Source organism: Mastomys coucha, unplaced genomic scaffold, assembly GCF_008632895.1.
Source record: "Mastomys coucha isolate ucsf_1 unplaced genomic scaffold, UCSF_Mcou_1 pScaffold2, whole genome shotgun sequence".
NCBI lineage: Eukaryota > Metazoa > Chordata > Mammalia > Rodentia > Muridae > Mastomys > Mastomys coucha.
The window spans coordinates 14846838-14870374 of NW_022196902.1; positions in this window are offsets into that span (position 1 = coordinate 14846838).

Below are 23537 nucleotides of genomic sequence, written 5' to 3' on the forward strand. Positions count from 1 at the left end.
GAGAAAGGGAGAGAGAAAGGGAGAGAAAGGGAGAAAGAGAGCTATTACATTTTCCTATCCCTGAACGCCTATGTACATTTTATTTTATTTTATTTTATTTTATTTTATTTTATTTTATTTTATTTTATTTTATTGTACTTTTCATGAAATTAATGTCATTATGAAGTCTCCCAACACTATGGTTTACTGCTTAAGAAGAATCTTTGGGTGAGCATTCTCCCAATGGCCTTCCAATCATACATTCGAAGTAACTTCTGAACCACCCACTGGCTCTCTAAGCGTCAAATGGGCAAAACTAGACAGAGGTTAGCTCTTCTGATGAGTCCCAAAAAGTGACTACGAGAGCCATCACAGAGGATGCCTTGTTTTGCCACTTACTCAACATTAGAGGGAACACTTGACAGACACAGTGCCAGAGTCCTTATTGTCCTCTGTGTCAATGAGCTATGTCAGCATAGTAGGTCATCTATAACACAAACTGATTTTCTGCAACTATCTTTAGAGTTTTCCTGTTAGAGTCTGCTCTGTACTTTATGCTTATACTGACTTGAAATGGAAGATAAAGTGAAGACTGGATCAGTGGACATTTTCTTTTTAAAATAATGGTCGACAAATCAGAAACTTATTATATAACTACTCAGTTGAACTGTTGTCCAGTTCTGAGCGGAAACCTCTATTTCTTTTTACAACTGTAAAAATGACAGACATTTTAGCATAATGTCTGGATAAAATCAGAGAACTGAAAATGCAAATTAAACAAAATGAATCTTTTGCTGATCTCCTACTTTGCTTCCTTTATTGAATATGAATTTTGGAAATTCATGAAAGGCTTTCCATTGTAGGTAAGAGGTTTCCCATCACACAGGCATCACATACTGAGTCCATCTAGCAACTTTAGTTTTTGATAACTTGTGGATGCCAAGTGTCAGTGTAATTGATCTGACTCAGACATCTGAATGCTTGATTGAATAACCAACAGAGCTTTAATATAAACATATGTACATACATATTAATATAAGCAAACATCTATATATATATAAATATATACATACATATATATTTACTTAAGAATATTGTGTCATTTCCCCCTTTTTTTCTTCCTCTCTGACTCCTCCAATGTCTGCCCCTCTTGAATTCATGGTATATTCATCTATAATTGTTACTGCTTTGTATACATACACACACACACACTCACATATACGCATACACACAAGTACACACACACTCATAATATTGAACCCAGCTAGTGTACCTATATACACATGATTTTTAGGGATGACCCTAAAGAAAATTGAAAATTGGTTCTTTCTCACTAACAGGCAGCTATTGAGTGCCTGCAGCTCCTCAAAAAGGGGGTGGGGCCTTATGAAACTTCCCATCTATATTGGAAGTTGGCTGCGGTGCTCTTTGCAGGTCTTGTGCAGGTAGCCATCTTGTTGAGAGTTCATAAGAACAGCATCTCTATCAGAGCAGACTCACAAACAGCTGTGGGTTAGTATTTATGCCCTTCTTATCTTTCTGCCTGCTCTGCTCTCCCACAGCGTTTCCTGAGACTTGCACACTTGGGTGCAGGAGTTGTGTTAATAGATCTTCCACCTGGGGATGGGCACCATCTAGTCACTTACTCTCTGCCTTATGACTAGTTGTGGATCTCTGTAACAGACTCTGTCTTTGGTAAAGGAAGTTTCTTTGATGAGGGATGAAAAGTACTCTTACCTATGGCTAGAACGAGAAGTATTTAGAAAGCAGTTGAAACTGTTAATTTGGGAACAAAGTAATGGTGATTTCTCCTTCAGCATCTATGACCTTGCCAGCCACAGGTTCTTGGGTAGGTTTACAGTACCAGACATGAGTTTCTCTCTGTAGAGAAGCCTTCAGTCTGTTGGACAGTTCTGTTGGTTATCCCCAAAGATATAAGAGTCACTACTGCACCATTGAGGATCTCTTGCTGTTCTGGCCATTGTTATGGTTCACAGGCTTCAATATCTGGGTAGAATTGTTGCTGTCTTTTTTTCCCTTGGAAAGTTGCACTTTGCTTTTGTGTACCATAAGAGTTAGTCAACTGGGAAGAGAATTCCAGCTCAAGAGCCTGGATTTCTCAGCATAGTTTCATTTCTTGAATCTCTGAGACTGAAGTGTGTGATGCCTTTAACAATAGGGTCATACCTATTGCATCATGAAGATGTTCTGGTAGGCAACCAAGAGCAATGGCAACAGCGATAGTCTATATTGTTTTGGGGGTCTCTTGGATTCCTTGACCAACAACTCATAGGAGGGTATTCCTTTTCTTAGCACTGGAGTTTTTTTTGTAAACCTAAGAATTCTAGGATTATTATACTGCTGCATGTGATAATTCAGTTAACCTATATATGCAAAATATGCATTGTAAAATAAGCTTACAAAATACTAGGTTTTCTTATGGCTTTCCCAAGCATCTTTAGTATTAACCCACAGTCCTTCCTCTTCCTCTGTATCACTTTCCCTCTTCGTTACCCAGTTATGTACAATGGGGATTTTTTTTTTATTTTAAACCCCTAACCTGGTCAGGAATTGATTAAAGAGAACCCTGTATACCTGCTTGATTAGGATTTTTGTTTTGTAGGGAGAAAGTTACAATAGGTACAACAAAGTGAGAGATTGGTATCTGAAACATCTTTATCTGGATCAAAGTAAGTGGATAAAATTCAGAAACCATTATAGTGAAGTTACCTAAGGCAGCTTCATTGTGTCCTGGCTTCTGGCCCTAAGACCTGAGACTATATTGTATTGTTTTTACTTGAACACTGTTACTTTTGTATTCTGCCTTCATTATGGGCAACATGTATTGGTTATTAGACAGTTTTATGAGTTGAGTGAAGGCTGGAGTGTCTCCCAGACTCTCTAGCAAGTTACTAAGCATACACAAGGCCACTTGTCTTCAGGAAAATGCTTCTCACATGGTTTGCACATATCTATGGCACCTCCATCCTATGCTCTTTAACATTTGTTTTGCCCCATTTATTTTCTTACTACAAGAACCATTTCTTTTGTTCAAGCTAAGCGACTTCAGGAAAAACAACACAAAAGTAAGCTATCTGTGTTTGAAGGAGACATTCAAATATCAAGTCCCTTAGAACACTTGGGTAGTGGGGCTACTTTGCCCTTCCACTTCCCGAACAAAGGAAATAAGAAATTCTTTTGTCGCTTTTATTTTTTTGTAACTTATATTGTCCTCAAGTTTTAAAATAATGATTTCCTTGACAGCCATTTAATAATTGTGAGTGATCTATGGCTTGATTATAAAGCATTCATCTAATGATCTATTTCCTTTACCCCAGAGGCCAACTACAAAGCTAAAGCACTATCTAGATGGTATTTTTAATAACTTCCCATGGGACTGCAAGCTCTAACAAGAGCCTACCCTGCAAAGGAGTTAATCATGTAATTTTGCAGTTTAGACACCACAGGGTTACTAATGAGAAATTTCAGTTTAGTGATAAACGTTTTTTTCTAGAAATATTTGGAGAGGCCCATAACCTTTGGCTGACACCCAGCATGGCTATTAGTTTACTCACAGATGCGCTACCAAACCCACAAGAGTCAGCAGACCATCTTTTCTGGAAAGTTGATCCTAAGATTTTCCTTTTTAAAATGAAGACTCCAGGAACAGATGGAAGGGACAAAGGAGACTGAAAAGAGACAAGGAGAAAAAACAAAAGAAAACAAAAACCCAAAAAACCTTGACTTCCGTTGATTGGCATGAATTCTGTTTCCAGTGTCTTTTTCCAAGTGTATGCTCAAGATGGAAAGTGCACTCCACATCTCTGTGTCATTCTGCCCTCCGTTCATAAACTTGTATCATCCATCACTAAATATTTAGATCAGGATTGTTGGAGCTGAGCTCTGTGCCAGGGGTGAGGGGATTAATTCTCTCAAGGCCCTCACATGATGGATTTTCCACTGAAGTAAACATCCGAGAAGCGCTCACACTGAAGCCATAAAATTTATAAATAAAGTTTAAAGTTTAATTAAGTCAACATTATTTAAAGTGGTTGTCATATTTTATGGCAAACGTTTCATGTTTATTTTGTGTGGCTCCTAATAAATATCCCCTCCTGACCAGACAAAAGGCCCAGCTAGGAAGCTAGAATGAAGGTCCAGACTTGGGGCCAAAGCAGAAGAATTTCATGTTGGGGATAACGGAACCCTTTCCCATCATGCGATTGTTTAAAAAAAATAAGCATGCAAATGAGACCTTGAGGCAGCAACATCCAGCACAGAAAGAATGCTTGCAAACTCCTCTCTGGCTTTATCAATTGGACTGTGGGAAAATGATACAGCCACATGGGAAGAAATACAGACTAGTGAATGAAGAAGAACTGGAGTGAAAATTAGAACAATTAATTGCTTTTAAAGTTCCTCTAGAAGTAGAAAGCATAGGAGAGAAAATAGATAAATAGTTAATGAAAAATTTGTGTACATTGCTTATTTCCTTTTTTTTTTTTTTTGGTATGGGGACAGCATTTCAAACAGTTAATGTTGAGCTCAAACTTGCTTTGTACTCAAGGATGACCTTGAACTCTGTTCCTTCCTGGTTCTACTTCCAAAGTGCTAGGATTTAGATTAGTGATTCTCAACAGAGCAAAAAAAGGGGGTTGAAAACCCTTCCAACAAGAATGGTCTAGGACCATCCTGCATATTAGATATCTACATTAAAGTTCATAGCAGTATCAATAATAAAGCTATGGATTAGCAACAAAAATCATTCCATGATTGGGATCACCATGACATGAAGAACTGTACTAAATGGTCCCAGCATTAGGAAGGCTGAGAAGCACTGATTTAGAGTCATACATCATTGTAGTCAACTAAAAAGGAACTCCATCATAAGTACATAACCTTCCAAAACACAGTAATGTAGGGCACCTGATTTGTCTTAAGATCAACTGGGAAGTTGTTGCTCTGACACTGTCATACAATGAATTCAGTGTTTAAGGAGAAAGTAAGTGAAGGCCTTAACGCAGCCAATTCGAATTCCTCACTGGCAGGAGTCAAAGCACAGTTGCTCACATACTGAGGACTTTTGTCTAGTAAAAGCTCCCCTGGTCTGACTGTCAGAGCAGAGGAAAGAGGCAAAGTTGTAATAGATATTCAGCATACCAGTCCAACCCCACTCTTTTACAAGCAAACACTGAAGAATTGGAGTGTTCAAGTTCGCATAGGAAATGGGTGGCTGCTTGGGTCTAGAACTCATGTTTCCCAGTGTTCTCTTCTTGCTCTCCTGTCCATAGTAAGTACACTTTGGCTGCAGAGGAAAATTACTGCAGTCAAAACTGATGGCGTTGAGAAGACAAGTATACAGAGCTGGGAAAGCCATGCCCCTACTGGTTTGATCCATGGCTATCTTCAAAACCAAGTGATTTGGTACAAAGCCTTACTCACAGACTGCCATCTTCCTTGTGTGTAGTAAAGATGAATTCACAGTGCACCCTACAAAGCCAGGAACCAACCAAATGATGACATCAATGATCACTGTTACAGTGACCACATTTTAGAAGTAATATGAAACACAAAATACCTTCCCAAATTACAATTACTAAATGAGAGCTGAAAATGATTTAATTTTTCTTCCAAGTTGAGCATCTGTGTTTTTGGAAGCTCCAATCATCCATACACATGGAAAAAATTTTTTTTATCATTCTGAAGTTTGCCAGGTAAAACAAGATTTTACCTTATTCTTTTCCATTAGACAGTATTTTTATATGTTCATATTTAAAATATTAAATATGAGGATTAACTAAAATGAATGCATAAACATTCAACTAGCAATATTTTGATGTTAAAAGAAATATAACCAGTCAGTTGATATAAGAATTAAGACATAAGTTATTACCTAGAAATTCCTTAATAAGTTTTTATTTTCTTTAGCTTTTCTACTGTATGTATTATTCTCTATATAAGTTCTAATTCCAAATAATTTTCTTCCCATAAGGTCCCACCTGTCAAAAATAACAAAACTGTTCTACTTTTCACAAGAAAATATCATAGTCATCTAAGTTCCCTCTTTGGGGAATACATAGTTTATAAACATGGTGAAAAGGAAGAGGAATAGCAATAAACACATTTTTACATAAAAAGATAATTTCAGTTAAGTTTCTTTAGTACAAGACAAAGACATGCTAGGTGAAATTAATTTCCTAAAATATTGGGAAAATAATAATCCTAGGTGAACTACAACCCCAACAGTTGGCTCATGAAATGGCACATTGAAGCCTATTAACATTTACTAAATACCACATCTTCTTATTCACTTGGTTGATGCTATAGTACTTGTTACATACAGAATGCTATCACTGGAAAGTTTTGATAGTATATGCTCTTTATTAATTCTAAACTTGAATTTCAATGTTTTCTTCTGACCATCACTACTATTCAGGTGTAAACTGTTAGGTATATATAACTGGACTGAGGAAATTACGACCTTCATTCAGTTCTTGGGTGAAGAAGAAACCAATGTGAACACTATAAATTTATGTAATGTTGTCAATGTATGGATTGCCTAACTGTATTGATATTTTAATGAACATGAGGAAAATATAGACTGTAAAATTGGGGTTTCTTTTCCACTGTGTCATTTGCTAAGAGAAATCATTTTCTCATTGTGGCCTAACCTCAATTAACTAGCTGTCAGGAGTGTGCCTCCAACGGCTTATACCTTGGCAGCCTAGGTGGCCTGGTGAAGCGTGAGTTAATTCCATTAATACACTTTCAGGGAAGCTTGCATGTGCAGTGGGCGTTTCTAGGACATTTACTTTGTCTAAGCATCTCGGATCTAGAATGGAGTGCTAAAGACAGAGCCAGATGAAACCTTTTCTAGAATTAATCCTAAGAATTAATCCTAGGACCATGAATCATTTTTTAAATCCAGTAGAAGATCTATGTAGAAAGAAGCATGTTTAAGGCAGAATAAGTAGTTAATGCTTATGCTTCTAAGCTTAGGTTTCTAAATATCTATTATGAATATATCAATCATTCAGCAAGTATCTGCTGACTATGTCCTGTAAAGTGATGTGTTAAAGACAGTGGCTTCTCTACCTTTAATATGGGATAAAAAATTCCTCTAGAAACCTCTGTAAATTTTATATAAACACATACCCACATTCAAAAATATGTCTGCACAAATGTGAGTACAAACATGATTTTAATATATTCATATTTTGTTAAATACAACACGTATGCAATCTATACAAATTCAGATTGTCTCATGCTTTTTCTATTTGACATATCTGTTAATAAAAGGAGGAGGGAATAAAATTTAATCCTCAGCCCATTTAATTCCTACATGTCATCAATTCCCAAAGTTCTAATTAAAATATGGAGTTCCTCCTTTTCGATATGACTGAATAAATGAACCAACTAGGAAACTACCTTCCTTTCCATCCTTGAGTATCTTGTAAAATCAGCCCCGTGGAGATCCTGAAATGCCCATAAATGTTGCTGTCTGATCTGTATCACAAGTCTATAGGCATCTATTCTGTCCAAACTACAAATCATTGAATTACTCATTATCTCATTAAAATGTAAATATAAGTGAAAAGCTGCTTTGTTCCCCTGATGGAGGAACAAAGGTTAGCCATATTTTGACAATGTTTCCAGAGTAAGTGTGTAATTTTCATCTAATTTTATTGTGTGTAAGTTCGTCTTCCAGGATAACAAAGCCCTTCTGTGGTATGTTGAGAGATTAGTGCTGTCCCAGGGGTAAGTATTGTTTAACATAAAGCTAGCTAATGGATGTCCAAGAGGGCAGTAAGCAAGTGAGACTGTCATTGAAGGGTCAGGAAAACAGAAAGCCTTTACTTAGCCATGGATTGAAAATTTAAAGAGAACTGCTTCAGTTAACACATCACTAATATTATGAAAGTCAAAAAGAATAAACCCAAAGTGAGGCATTTTACTGGAAAAAAAGAACATGCGTACATTCACTTCAAAAGGGAACATTGTACCCTCATCATTAATCCAAAGCCAGGAGAGAAAAACCATGTAGCTAGAGATCAGAGCTATGAACAAGAAAAACTAAAATTTAACTTCTAATAGCCCAAATATGACCCCACTTTATTTAAAACACCCACTTTCATTTCCCGTCTGGCTGTAGATTAGCAGTGGGTGCATAGCACCAGGATATAGAACCAAGAGATTCACAGCCCATGAAAAACAGGCAGTATCAACGCTAGAGAGACTGTGTGTAGTAAGTTCACCCTGATGTAACACAGCCGTAAAAATCTGTTGGGCTTTAAAATGTGTGGCTCTCTTCCTCTGGTGCTCCTGACCTGTCTGACTTTCTGCTGTGCTGTTACACTGCAGGGAGACCACAGACACACCAAGGATGTATTCCATCTTTCAAAAGAGTTACAAGATTGTTTTCTCTGTTTTGAGTGTTTTTACAAAATGACATGTTTAAGGAGATAGAACTTCAGATTTGAACAATAAACTATTGATTTTAAAAATATGACTGCACCTTCGGAAACAAACCCAGCTTTAGTTTAAAAACTAAGAAATATTGTAATTGAACATGAAACTCCAAAATGGAAGTTACATCACAGAGATGTCAATATGAATATTTTTTGAAGAAAAGGTATGGTAGATTGGGCAAAAAAATGGCCACAGATTTCTTTCAGCAAGGTATTCCCCACTGTAAAATAACTTCACAGCTACTCCCAACCAGGGTGATCAATTTCCCATCCTTGAAAACTGATCGCAAGCCGATGACTTGCTTAACCAATGGACATGGTAAATGTGACACACCCCAGCTGGGCCTGCCAGTTGGAGAGATTTCCATACAGCTGGAGGAAGCATAGGCTAGCCTGCAGGAGAGGAGGATTCTGGGGCCATGACGTGAATCTCCCTCACTGCCTTCGAATGAGAGAGAGAATGAGATATCCTGCCCACTTTACCTGAGGCACCAAGTTTACCACAGCCACCACTGGTGAGAGTAGCCAGATGCATGGCCAAGGGCTAAATATTCAATCACACTCCTGGTAGCTTATTAAGATAGAAAATGTTTTGATAAAGTAATTAAACACACACACACACACACACACACACACACACACACACACAAACACACTCCATGAATCCCTGTTTATTTCACCACTAGTGATATGATCATAGTAGTCCTTTCCATACCTAATTTTTCTTTGTGATCAAGTAATGCTTTTAGTAGATGGTTTGCCTTCAGCAGAATGCCTTTTGTCTGAGAAACACCACTGAGTTATTTATCAGGAAGCAGTAGTTTCATTAGAATCCTAGTTCTGGAACTGTAAGGTGTCTGTTGCAGATGTATTCTCCAGGGGCATATGTGATTCGAAGGATCCCTAACTGTTTGTCCCCTCAGGAGCCACTTCCTCCACACGTACGTTTGCTAATTACAGCTAGCTTATGACTGCTTTGGGAGAAAACCAAAGCCATAAACATCACATATTATTCAAATTGCTTTGTTTTTGTTTTTTGGCTTTTTGGTTTTTGGAGACAGGGTTTCTCTGTATAGCCTTGGCTGTCCTGGAACTCACTCTGTAGACCAGGCTGGCCTCGAACTCAGAAATCCACCTGCCTCTGCCTCCCAAGTGCTGGGATTAAAGGCACGCACCACCACAGCACAGCTTTTTTTTCCATTTTTTCGTTTTTTTGTTTTTTTGTTTTGTTTTGTTTTGTTTTGTTTTGTTTTGTTTTGTTTTTCGAGACAGGGTTTCTCTGTGTGTAGCCCTGGCTGTCCTGAACTCACTCTGTGGACCAGGCTGGCCTTGAACTCAGAAATCCACCTGCCTCTGCCTCCCAAGTGCTGGGATTAAAGGCATGCACCACCACTGCCTGGCTCAAATTGCTAATTCTAAAGGAAACTAAAGATTTCTGTAGATCCCAGAAAACACTGTGTGTTCTGAGCATGAGGCTGCCAAGTCATACAAATCAGTCAGCTTAGCTAGATATTTGAAACAGGCAAAACAGGTGGGCAGTGGTGGCTCACACCTTTCCTCCCGTACTCTCGAGGCAAAGGCAGCTGAATCTCTGAGTTCTGGGCCAGCCTGGTCTCCAGAGTGAATTTCAGAACAGCCAGGGCTACATGGAGAAACCCTGTCTCAAAAAAGTGAAGTTATTTCCTTCTTTAATTTTCCTTTCTTTTCTTCCTTTCAGACCATTAGCATTGTCAGTTCATAACCACACTCGTGTGTGCATGTGTGTGTGTGTGCGTGTGTGTTTGTGCGCATGTGTGTGCATACGCGTGTGTGCATATGTGTGTGCATTCATGTGTGTGCATGCATGTCTGCATGTGCACGTGAGTGTGAAATGTCCACCCCTTTATGAATAAAGTAGGTAAGCTTCCTCTGCAGCCTCTCATCTACCTCCCACAGCCTCAGGTTGTTTTTCCGAGGGGCAACAACAAAGAGACATCAGAGGATATAACCAGGATATAACCATTCATACCCTACAATGAATGGCAAAAAGAAAAAAAAGGAAAAGGAAAAAAAAAAAAGAAGGAAAGACGCCCAACACAGGGAATCTTCAATATAAACATTAATAGTTTCCCACATCTTTGTTTAGAGAATAGCCTGAGGATTTCTAAACTTTTACATCTTATTCATTCCAGAACTGTTTCACTTATGGCCACATAAATCTTGGCCCTTTAGAAGTTCCAAGATTAAAATTATTTGGAAACTAGAGTCCCAGAGAGCTCACAGGTGATCCATATATAGCAAATCCAACGTGGGACACTCCAGAGCCCTGACACTGTCTAAGATCATCTGAGCCTGGCTTTCACATGAGTTTAGAGAATCTAGATTTAGAAATAAAGTATTGAGAAGGTAGCTTGGTAAAAAAAATCATTCTCTCTGTCTTTCTCTGTCTCTGTCTCTGTCTCTCTTTCTCTCTCTGTAATAGCTAGCTCTTATTTATTTAATCACAAAAGAAAGACATCTTTGATGTTGTACTAGCAGCTACTTTCTCTTGCTATAATAAAATGCTCTCACTAAAAGCAGGTTGAAGAAGAGTCTATTTTGGCTTTTGTTCCAGAGGACTCGAAGTTCTTGATGGTGGGGCAGGCATGGTGAGAGGGACAGGAGCATAAACTGTATACAGGAAGCACCGAGGTGAACTGGAAGCAAGGTGAGGCTGTAAATTCTTGAAGCCTAACCCCAGTGACACACTTCCTTAGGCAAAACTGCCCCTCGGAAACCTTCCACAACTCTCAAACAGCTCCACCAACAGAGGACTCTGTTCGAATTCATGAGACTACAGGGCATCTCTCATTTAAATCTTTCCAAGTGTAGAGAATTCACCATTTGCTCTTTCTGAAATATAAAATGAAGACTGTGTGCTATGGTTTGTGGGAGTGCCATTCCAAAGCCCTTGCTAAAGACTTGGCTCCAGGGTGGCATGATTTCCATGTCATGTTATTGAGGGTGTAACTTTAACTAGGATTTTGGAACTGTATCCGTGCAGACGTCTCTTTGTATCCCTAGCTGGTGAGATAACTGGTTAATCCTACCATGAGCTCCTACCATAATGTGCTGCCTTTAGTAGAAGCCCTAAGAGTGCAGCCACTTGGTCTTATGTTGGAATCTCTAGCACATTAACCAACATTTCCTTTCTTCTGTATGGCAAGAATGTTTGGTGTTTTCTTAGATTGTCAGAAAGCTGAGCAATACTCTTGGTAAAGATTAATTTTTTCAACGTTAGGAGGCAAGATGCAGCTACAATATATATTAAAGGATATGGTTTATTGTGATGCAAATATGAGTGGTCAGAGCTGCCATGGAATACACATTTAGGCCTTCACAAATATAATGTTATAATGCCCAATGTGGAGGCATTATAAATCAAGGAGTTTTAAAAATACATTGGTGGAAACATCAGAGAAGCAGTTACAGCAAGATGAGGGGCCTCTGCTAAAAAATTCTGACGCTTTTTTTTTTTTGGCTTTATATCTGGACATCACCAGCTCGCAAGCAGGTCTAAAATGTGCCTTTACCATTTACTGCACAGTCCTCACTTCTCCTTAATTGTTCTTTCCAAGGGCTACCAGAGTCAGTTCTCTGGGAGTAGCCAAGAAATGGCTTCTGGAAGAAACTCCTGCAGCAGCTCTACCTCTGTAGAGAAAGGTAGTGACTATGTCTCTCAGCCCTGCATAGCCTGAAGTTCTTACACAGTCTTGGAGTCTGTTGTACTACTTCAGTGTGTTTCTCTCATTTCCTCTGGGCCCTGCAAGGGATTTGACTACAGAAGCCACATCTTCAACAGCTCAGTAAACATTTACTGAGTGAGATGTTTAGTGGACAAGTTCTACTTCTTGACTTTATTCGGCTCCATCTTGCTGTTATTGTTCTTTCAGAGAGCCACAAAATGTAGGGGTTTTTTGTTTATTCTATATTTATTTATTTGTTTACATATTCAGATTCTGAACTGAGGATTCCTGTGATCAAACTCTGCCACTAAGACTGGGAATTTTACAAGCTCCTCCTCCTTTGCTGACCAACAGAGGTGGGAATGACACCACTGGGCTACTATGAGTCAGTATGTAAACATTGAGTTTTAAAGTATTGCAATTAATAATAATAATACTAAGTATTGATAGATGTTAGATTTAGTATTGCTGTATTTTCACCTTTCTTCCCTCTTCTGTTTTCTCTCCCTTCCTTCTTCCCTCTCTTCCTTTCTTCCTTCACTTTTTCCTTCTTTTTCTCATTCCTTCATTTCTTCTCCTCCATTCCTCCTTTCTCTTTTTTTCTTCTCCCATTCACTTTAATTCTTTTTTTTTGTCCCTTCCTATGGCTTCCATACTTACTAACAACTCACAATCTCCTAGTGAGAGAGAAGGACCTGCTCCAAGGAGTCATACAAACAAATTCCCCTCTTGTGAGGTCATGTGGATATGACATTTAGAGATGGGTAAACAGTTACCATGTGGCGGTTACTGTGCTTAGACAGGAATGTGACTACAAGACAGCCTGTTGTAGCATTGCATGCATAATAATGATCCTCAGAATCCCACCAAAGGCAGGGGGCATTTCTAGGATGTTATTTATACCATATGCATCACAGGCTGCTGTGAACATCTAGGATAGTTTCTCCATACCCAGCATCACCTCACATCCCTCTCACAACCTTGCTATAGCTGGTCTTTTCTACTGGGAGAAGGAGGACTCCAGTGTACACGGTGAGGAGATTTCTCCGGAAGGCTGTTCGTCCTATCATTTCTTCTAGCACTGTGATAAGGATGAAATTTAAAAGGCAGTATCGCTGGTCTTATTCCAAATATTTGATTGCCTATGGCCACTCTGATAGTATAGGCATTTCAAAGAGATCTGTCTATGTGTATAAGTTTGCTTTTAGTCATAATAAATGTCTAAGAAAAACTGATAGTATGTTGGAGAAAGGCTTTTATTTTTATGAAGTTTTTGTGTTATTTATTTATTTATTTATTTATTTATTTATTCTTTTGAGACAGGGTTTCTCTGTGTATCCCTGGCTGTCCTGGAAGTCACTCTGTAGACCAGGCTGGCCTCAAACTCAGAAATCCACCTGCCTCTGCTTCTGCCTCCCAAGTGCTAGTATTAAAGGTGTGTGCCACCACTGCCCGGCTTATTTTTATGATTTTATGACTGGCTGTGACAAGGATAAATGGTTTGATAATTAAGAGGCTCTACCATGCTGGGATGGGTAGCATGGATACTGTATATCGCAGACCGTTGGTGAGTATTTGAGAGATAAATGGTGTGATGATTTGAATAGCAATGGCCCCATGGGCTCATATATGTGAATACTTGGTCATGAGGGAGAGGTGCTACTTTACAGGATTAGGAGGTGTGGCCTTGTTGCAGGAAGTGTGTTATTGGGGTTGGATTTGGGGCTTTTACATGCTCAGGCCAGGCCTTTCTTGCTGCCTGCAGACCCAGATATAGGAGTCCCGGTTCCTTCTCCAGCACCATCCATGCCCGCATTGTGCTAGGCTGCCCATCATGTATGCTGATAACAGAGCAAACCACTGGACCTGTAAGCCAGCCCCAATTAAAGCTTTCCTACAAGACACCACAGCAATAGAACGATGACTAAGAAAAATGAGCAACCAGTTGTTGTGGCTGAGTGGTTAAGGTGATGGACTAGAAAAATGAGCAAATGAAGAAATAAGTGAGTTAAAGAGTAAATGACTGGCTGCATGAGACAGAATTTCATGGGTGTGCTTTGTGAAGAAGATGCTTCAGCTTCTAAGAAGTGACTAGAAGCTAGAAAGCAGCAACCCGGGAGGCTGGCCTGAAAGGTGTGAAGGGAAGGCTGAGCTAGACTTGTGAATTCAAAACATGCTGTTCAGGTACAGTTAGGCTAGGTGTAGTAGACACTAGCGCCAAGGTGACCTTTAGTGCAGCTGTGCCACCAGAGAGAAAAAGTGTTGTGTGAGGACTTCACCTTAACCAAGTGCTGCACTGCAGCTGCCAATACTACTTCTATTAAGTAGTATTATTTTATTTATTTATTTTTCTTTTTTAAAATTAGATATTTTCTTTATTTACATTTCAAATGATATCCCCTTTCCTGGCTTCCCCTCAGGAAAAAAAATAACAAACCCTGTTCCTTCCTTCCTCCCCCTGCCCACCAACCCACCCACTCCTGCTTCCTGGCCCTGGCATTCCCCTACACTGGGGCATAGAACCTTCACAGGGCCAAGGGCCTCTTCTCCCAACAAGACCATCCTCTGCTACATATGCAGCTGGAGCCATGAGTCTCACCATGTGTACGCTTTGGTTGGTGGTTTAGTCTCTGGAAGCTCTGGGGGTACTAGTTAGGTCATATTGTTGTTCCTCCTAAGAGGCTGCAAACCCTTCAGTTCCTTGGGTCCTTTCTCTAGCTCCTTCATTGGGGACCCTGTACTCAGTCCAATGGATGGCTGTGAGCCTCTACTTCTGTATTAGTCAGGCACTGGCAGAGCCTCTCAAGAGTAAGCTATGTAAGGCTCCTGTCAGCCAGCACTTGCTGACATCCACAATAGTGTCTGGGTTTGGTGATTGAATATGGGAAGGATTTCCAGGTGGAGCAGTCTCTGGATTGTCCTTCCTTTAGTCTCTGCTCCCTACTTTGTCTCTGCAACTTCTTCCATGGGTATTTTGTTCCCCCTTTTAAGGAGGGTCGAAATATCCACACATTGGTCTTCCTTCTCCTTGAGTTTCATGTGGTTTGTGGATTGTGTTTTGGATATTCTGAACTTCTGGGCTAATATCCACTTGTACTGGCTGGTTTTGTGTGTCAACTTGACACAGGCTGAAGTTATCACAGAGAAGGGATCTTCAGTTGGAGAAGTGCCCCCAAGAGATTCATCTGTGGGGCATTTTCTCAATTAGTGATCGAGGGGGAAGGGCTCCTTGTGGGTGGTGCCATCCCTGAGCTGGAAGTCTTGGGTTCTATAAGAGAGCAGGCTGAGCAAGCCAGGAGAAGCAAGCCAGTAAGGAACATCTCTCCATGGCCTCCGCATCAGCTCCTGCTTCCTGACCTGCTTGAGTTCCAGTCTTGACTTTCTTTGGTGATCAACAGCAATGTGGAAGTAAGCCAAATAAACCCTTTCCTCCCCAACTTGCTTCATGGTCATGATGTTGTGCAGGAATAGAAACCTTGACTAAGACACCACTTATTAGTGAATGCATACCATATGTGTTCTTTTGTGATTGGGTTACCTCACTCAGGATGAAATTCTCCAGATCCATCAGTTTCCCTAAGAATTTCAGGGAAATATGGCTGTGGAGAACAATTTTACTTTTCTAACAGATTTACCTGCTGGCATGCTTGCATTTGTAAGTTATTCTTTAGGGCTGAGGATGGGTAGAGCATTTCCATTGCATGTACAAAAGCCTTCGCTGTGAGTCCCAGATCAAATTGTTTATGCTAACAAGCCCGAGAAATTGAAGCAAATTACAGAGAAAGAATTATCATCCACACGCACTTTGGGCTCTTTATTTACTATTTTAAAGAATTAAGAAAGCCAGACCTGGATTCCAAGGACTTTACTCTGATGACTGGCAAGGTAAATCCAAATCCCATCATACAGTCATCAGGAAAAGTACCTAGAGTTCTCAGCAGTTCTGACCTGCATAAAGTCAACTGATCCTGGGACTTAGGTTTATCAGAGAAAGGCCTTCAACTCAATACCTAAATTAGCACATCGTTCAATAGGTAGACACCCAAGCCAGCTGAATAGACACATAAAGCCTCCTCCCCAACACAGCTGCCTCCTGCTCAGTTGACTTCCATTCATGCCATTTGAATCCACACTCATGTACTTAATATCTACATAAAGATGACAGAAAAACACACATTATACTCACGTGTGACATCAGCTACCTATCTTCTGTATGGTCCTAAACATGCTAATGGAAGAGACTGTGAAGTCCTTGGATAGTATTCCTTGATCTGTAACTTAATATAGTACTATAAAGTTAATACATCTTCATTAGATGAAGACAAGACAGTAAAAGAAGAAATTGTAAATACTTGTTAACACAGGAACAAACATTCATAATTAAATAAAGAAGGACATCAATAACTATTGGAGTCTCCCTTTCTACAACTGATATTTGACCATAATCAATATTTGTAAAATGTTCATCCTATATTTATTTTTTTGCTATCCACAAAGGTTTTTTTTCTTAAAACTTTCATTTATTTTACCTCAGAAAAGAGTCTTTAATATTCATTCTTGAATAATTGGGACCACTATCAACTTGCTAGAATTGTATCACAGTTTGGCATGAGCTTTAATTACAGAACATGGTAGGACTAGGAGACTCCTCCAGCCATCTCCTGCTTTCCACACACACACATATTTGTATTGCTCCTTACTGTATTAGTGGTTACCCAATTTCTCCTTTGGATGTCAGTGTCAACCACCCAACTTTTATAGTACACTCATCTAAAGCATAACATTCCATACATATTCTCCTTTTGGTTGTAGGAATAGCCATATTCAATAACATAACTTCCTAAGGATATCTCAACTTTGTATTTCATCGAGTTCCTAGACAGTTCACTGGTGAAGTACATCATCATATTGTTTTGTCAAAATTATTTCTCTGTCTCTGAGTCACAAATGTCTTATCAATACACATGCGGTTGCTAGTCTTTACTCACAAGTTCCGTTCAACATAATGTCATCAGTGTAAGGAGACAGCATGAAATTCATTAGAATTCAAGGGAAGAGCAACAAGTTCACTGAGGATGACATAAGGCTGTACAATTGATACACACTCGAGGTAGATGAGTGAGCAAGCATAGTCAATCCCGCAAGTTGGAAACAAATTGCTTTTATGCTCTTTACTAATAGGTACTGGAGAAAAGTGTTTGTCAGCTCAAAAATCAAGTAAAAAGTACAAGAGGATGTGCTAGTTCTCTGAAGCCCTTAGATCACATTTGGTAAACAACTGCAATGTAGACAAGTACTTGATAAAAGTTCTGCCAGTCCACTGTTGTCCAAGTTGCATGTGTTCTAGACACAAGCTGGATCAGTGACTTGAATGAAAGATGGGTATATGGTAGGGATCGCGACTCCTGGGAAAGATGGGTATATGGTAGGGATCGTGACTCCTGGGAAAGATGGGTATATGGTAGGGATCGTGACTCCTGGGAAAGATGGGTATATGGTAGGGATCGTGACTCCTGGGAAAGATGGGTATATGGTAGGGATCGTGACTCCTGGGAAAGATGGGTATATGGTAGGGATCATGACTCCTGGGACATTAAAGGTCTTTTTTTTTTTTTTATTTTTTGGTTTTTCTAGACTTGGTTTCTCTGTGTTGTCCTGGCTGTCCTGGAACTCACTCTGTAGATAAGGCTGGCTTCAAACTCAGAAATCCACCTGCCTCTGCCTCCCAAGCGCTGGGATTAAAGGCACGCACTACCACTGCCCGGCTCAGCCTTGCTTTTAATTCTCATTAGCTTTGTACATGTAAATGGTTGTCAAGTCACACACTCAGTGTTAGCTCTTGCTTTCTATGACATTTTCATAGCTCAGAAGGAACAGTGTAGGACCCTGCTGTTTGATCAGTACAGTCATTCTAGTTATGCATTCTAGATTATAGAAACAGTCACAGGATAAGTTCCACAGTGACTCGAAACTAAACCTACACTGACCGCCTGATCTGCTCAAGTCCACCCTCATTCAAAGCAATCCTCGGGGTGTCCAGGAATTAATAAAAATGTAGTCACCATGAATAATTGACTTGAAGCCTCGTTACCTCAGTTTCCCCAACACGCAGCCATCCTAGTAAATAGCCATTGCTCCCTGTGAGAGACAAGGAGAAAAACTAAAAGTTTACATTTTTGATTTGGTGGCCAGATCTTTCCTCTATGAAATGGACTATTATCTTGATTCTAGGTGTTCTGAAACTAGACCAGTTCAAGCTTGGCAATTTACTGGATGGTAATGATTTCCTTAATTAAATTTCTGTTCATAAGATCTAGAGCTTTCCCGGTTAGACAGATAAAGCAACAGTTTACTAGACTGCTGTCTTAGTCAGGGTTTCTATTCCTGCACAAACATCATGACCATGAAGCAAGTTGGGGAGGAAAGGGTTTATTTGGCTTACTTCCACATGGCTTTTGATCACCGGAGTAAGTCAGGACTGGAACTCAAGCAGGTCAGGAAGCAGGAGCTGATGCAGAGGCCATGGAGGGATGTTTCTTACTGGCTTGCTTCTCCTGGCTTGCTCAGCCTGCTGTCTTATAGAGCCCAAGACCTCCAGCCCAGGGATGGCACCACCCACAAGGAGCAATTGAGAAAATGCCCCACAGCTGGACCTCATGGAGGCACTTCCCCAACTGAAGCTCCCTTCTGTGATAACTCCAGCCTGTGTCAAGTTGACATACAAAACTAGCCAGTACACGGCCCACTTATTATTTTCTCTAGAGACACAATGGTATGCTAGCTATGTCATATTTGCTTGCCAGTGAAACTACTCTGATTACTGTTTCCATTCACCTGCTCATTGCAATAGCTTTGCCTTCTTTATATATGGCAGTTTAAGAACTCCACTTGGCAACTGCCATCTCAGGAGGTATGAGGGAATCTCAGTTAGCTAGTTGTAAATCCTATTATGATTTCTGATCAATAGAGAAGACAGGCCACAGAATCCTTTAAGAATTCTGGAGGTGTCCTCATAGTGCCTTTTGGATATAGTCTTGCATATAGTTTTCATTGTCCTGAAGTTCACCTTGTAGAGCAGTCTGGCCTCAGCCTGCAAATGGTCTCCTGTCTCTGCCTCCTACTATTTTTGGATTATAAACATGTACAACCATGCCCACTGTCTTCATACATTTACTGTTAACAGCATTGTGAATGGTGTATTCTTTCATGGTGGGTAAGCAAGTTTTTAATAATACCCGACCCTAGTATCACATGTTTTCTAGGGCACTGAACATTTTCTTCTATTCTATCAAGCAAGTTCTGAGATACATTCTAAACCTTAAGGTCCATATTTTAACCAATTGAATGAGATATTATAGCCTGTTGTAACCACTAAAACTATACCAGACTTGTGCTTAGTGGTACAGTGTCAGTAAATTTGATGATCAGATTTATTTATATCCCTCCTATCATTATTCTATACCTTGAGGGGCATACCACATATTATCTTTGGGTCTCAATTTACTTAAATAGAAAAAAAGTGTGCAGCAATTTAGGTATAATATAAATTCTCATAGGTCATAGGAAATAATTCCTCTTATACAGTTTAAAGGTAGTTGAAGTTCTCAGAAGGGTGGTAGAGGTGGGCCCTGGGGAAAATCAGGAGTACCTTGTAAGGCCTTAGGGAAAGCTATTCTAGATTCTCCAGTTAAAACAGAGTCAAATTCTTCTATCATATCCACAAAGGTGACCTCTATTGGTGTAAAAGGCTGTGTAGAAACAGAGCTTCATATCCCATCATTAAAGGGAATCTGTTCACACATTATTATTCCAATTCACAGAGTAAAACTTACTTGCTGCCAACATCACTACTCCAACGGGAGACATCCTGAAAGTCTGGAAATTCAATTTCTGCTGATAGTTAGTTACTCACAGGATGGACCTCTAGGTTTGACTTTTCAGAAAGGAAATCAATGCCACCAAAGGGTTTCACGACAGACACAAAGCTTGCCAGTCATCTGTGATGAGCATAACCAGGGACTCGGAAGACAAGAATCCTTCCCCAACAACCCCTTTCTTTAGTACACCGAAGGACAACCAATTAAGCCCAATTATTCTGTTAGTTTACTAGATCATTCTAAGACATTGGATATATGATAACCCAGAAACTTACTATCCATAAATCTTTAATAAAAAATTCCCAGCAAAGCCATTTTCATATTACTAACTACACTGCAGTGGCTAGTAATGAATCATTAAAAGCTTTAAATGAAACTACCTTAATTGTTCACACCAGGAAACCCAGAGCTGGTTCAGAACCTTATCCTTAAGATTCTGGTCTTCTACAATTATTTCCCACACAAAACCTGTATCAGCCAGAGAAGGTGTTGTGATGCCAACCTCATTGCACTATACCATTAGCACAACCCACTTGCTGATGCTCCACAGCCTTGCTCCTGTAATCACGCCAGCCATTGCACTTCATGATAGCACAGCATACAGCTATCAGTGCTGGCATCACGTTACACCAGTCACAGCAGACTACTGTCAGAACAAGCTACTAGTACCCTAGTGCCACATCCTATAGCATCCTCACATTCTATCACCCTCACCAGGCAGCATCAGCATCCCCATCATCACTATCACCCTCCTTCCCAGCAAAAGCACTTTATTCCAACATTACATTAATCAAAGAGGATCTCATATCAAGCCTATATTAAAATATCTGATAGCCTGCAGATACATCCAGTTGGGAAATAAACATCTGTCAGCCTGTTATTTCTTATCAGACACCATTAGAAATAGATAGCATTTTCAGAAGTTTTTCAAAGAGTTTTTATATCTGTGCAATATATTAAGGCAAATAAAATTCATGCATCAAATGAAGTTATCTGTTCAGTTAAAGTATGACATCACCCCTCTGACCAGAGCCTTCAGTGCCACCCACCAAGTCCATGAGAATGCGTTCTTTGCACGAGTCATCAGAAAGCAGAACATGTACTCCATAAAATGGAACACCACTGTGCGACACTATCATGAGTTTTCCATCTTTTCAGTGAGGCATTATTAATTGTTCAGTTATTGTTATTGAAATAAACTAAAGTATTCCTGGCCTAGTTTTTTTTTTTAAATGTTAAAATGCTTTTCAAAACATTGGACTGAGTAGATTGAAACAGCCAGTTTTTCCCTTCAATTCTTTGTGTTGGCCCAGAGCACAGATCCACATAATACATCCACCAGGACAAAGAATATTTATTTCTTTGAGCATCCATACATAATCACCCTATATGCCATCATGTAATTGAGGCCATTGATGAATCTCTGCATGTCAAACTGCAAATGACAGCAGTCAAAGTTTAACTTTTGGTAGTAAAGTACTGAGACAAAAATCAAAGCAGACGATTTACCATAGAAAAGGAATTTTATATGGGGGCAAATAGAGTGCAGGGAAATGATCTGGAAATAAGCTGGAACCCTGAAGCAGGCACCACCATAAATGCTATCTGAACCATACCAGTGTGTTGTAATGGTCACATGCTTATTTGTGTACTGATGAGACCATCATTTTCTCCAAAGCTCATATGCAAATCTTTTTCTTTGCAATGAAGATAAATTAGCACAAATCCCAAAACAATCATTTGAACAATGCTATAAGTTAATCTGAAAAGATAATAAAGGACTATGTCCACTTAGGGGTGTTTCTATTTGATTGCATAACATGGCTTACAATAGTAAGTTGGCTCTGGAATGGCGATTTATTTCCTAACAGCTGATATATTTGCTTAAGTACTTTTGTTCTAATCATGCTGCAATCTTTTGGGACTCTTTCAATAACAATAACTGAAATAATTAATAATGACCCATTAGAAAGATGGAAAATTCACTATAGCAGCACTCAGTGGTGCTCTCTTTTATGCAGTACGTGTTCTGCTTTCTGATGACTCTGGTGCAGAGCACATTCTCACAGTTTGTGGGTGGCACTGAAGGCTCTGCTCAGGAGGATATCTATGTTTCAAATGCAAATGTTGTGATGCAAAGGAAAGAAAATTATAAAAAATGAGAGAAAAAGCCAGGAATGTTGGGACAGTCTTGTAATCCAGCACTGGGGAGGCCAAGGCAATGGCTGTAAACTTGAGGCCAACAAGAGCTAACACACACACACAAAACACACTATAAACAAGCAAAAAATGAAGCAATACAAGTCAAAAACAAAAACCAGAGTCCTAAGAGGGTGTAAGAAAAATGACAAGTAAAAGACAGTGCAAATTTACACTATTGTCATAGGATGGACCTATCTGCTAAACTGAGCTGTCAATATTTGAAGCACACTCACATGTACTTCATCATATTAAATGTGGAGAGCACTAGGGAAACTGAGGTATTGACAGACAGCTTAACAAAATAGAAGGTGTTTGAGAAACTATGTGAACACGTATGATCTTCAAAGCCAAGAAGCATTCAATTAGAGGGAGAACAGGAGAACCCAAGGAGCAAGAAAGAAGAGAAAAGAAAATCTTTGGAGTTAAAGGTTTGAAACAGGAGATGGGGCATTGGGAAGAGGAGAGGGAGAGGGTGTACCAGCCATAACTAAGGATACATAAAGATGTTATGGAGAAAAGCAGTAGTTTATAATCTAATTAAAATGTATACACTTATAGTTTATTTTAATTTTATTGTATTAGCTGGTTTCATGTGTCAACTTGACACAAGCTAGAGTCATAAGAGAGAAAGGAGCCTCAGTTGAGGAAATGCCTTCATGAGATCCAGCTATAAGACATTTTCTCAGTTAGTGATTAACTGGGGAGGTATCAACCTATTGTGGGTGGTGCCATCCCTGGGCTGGTGGTCCTGGATTCTATAAGAAAGCAGGATGAGCAAGCAATGAGGAGCAAGCCAGTCAACAGCACCCCTCCGCAGCCCCTACATCAGCTCCTATCTCCAGGTTCCTGTTCTGCTTGGGTTTCTGTTCTGATTTCCTTTGATGATAGATATAATGTGGACATGTAAGCAGGATTAACCCTTCCCTCTCCAAGCTGCTTTTTTGTCATGGTGTTTTGTTGTAACAATAAAAACCCTAAAGAAGACATATATTATTTTTTTATCACATCACCATACCATTATAGTACATAGAGTTTGAACAGAGATGCTCCACATGAGTGGACAATGGTGCCCTCAGAAGACAAGCATTGAAAATCTCAGTACCGATTACAGGATCACAGAGACAGCTTGATTCTGAGGAGTTCTGACACAACCAGGATCACAGGAAGGACAGGTGCCAATCAGATTTAGAAAGGGCAGGTAGCACTAGAGTTAACCAGATGCCGGGGGGCAAGCATAAGAAAATAAGCAACACAAACCAAGGTCACTTGGCATTATCAGAACCCAATTCTCCCACCATAGCAAGTCC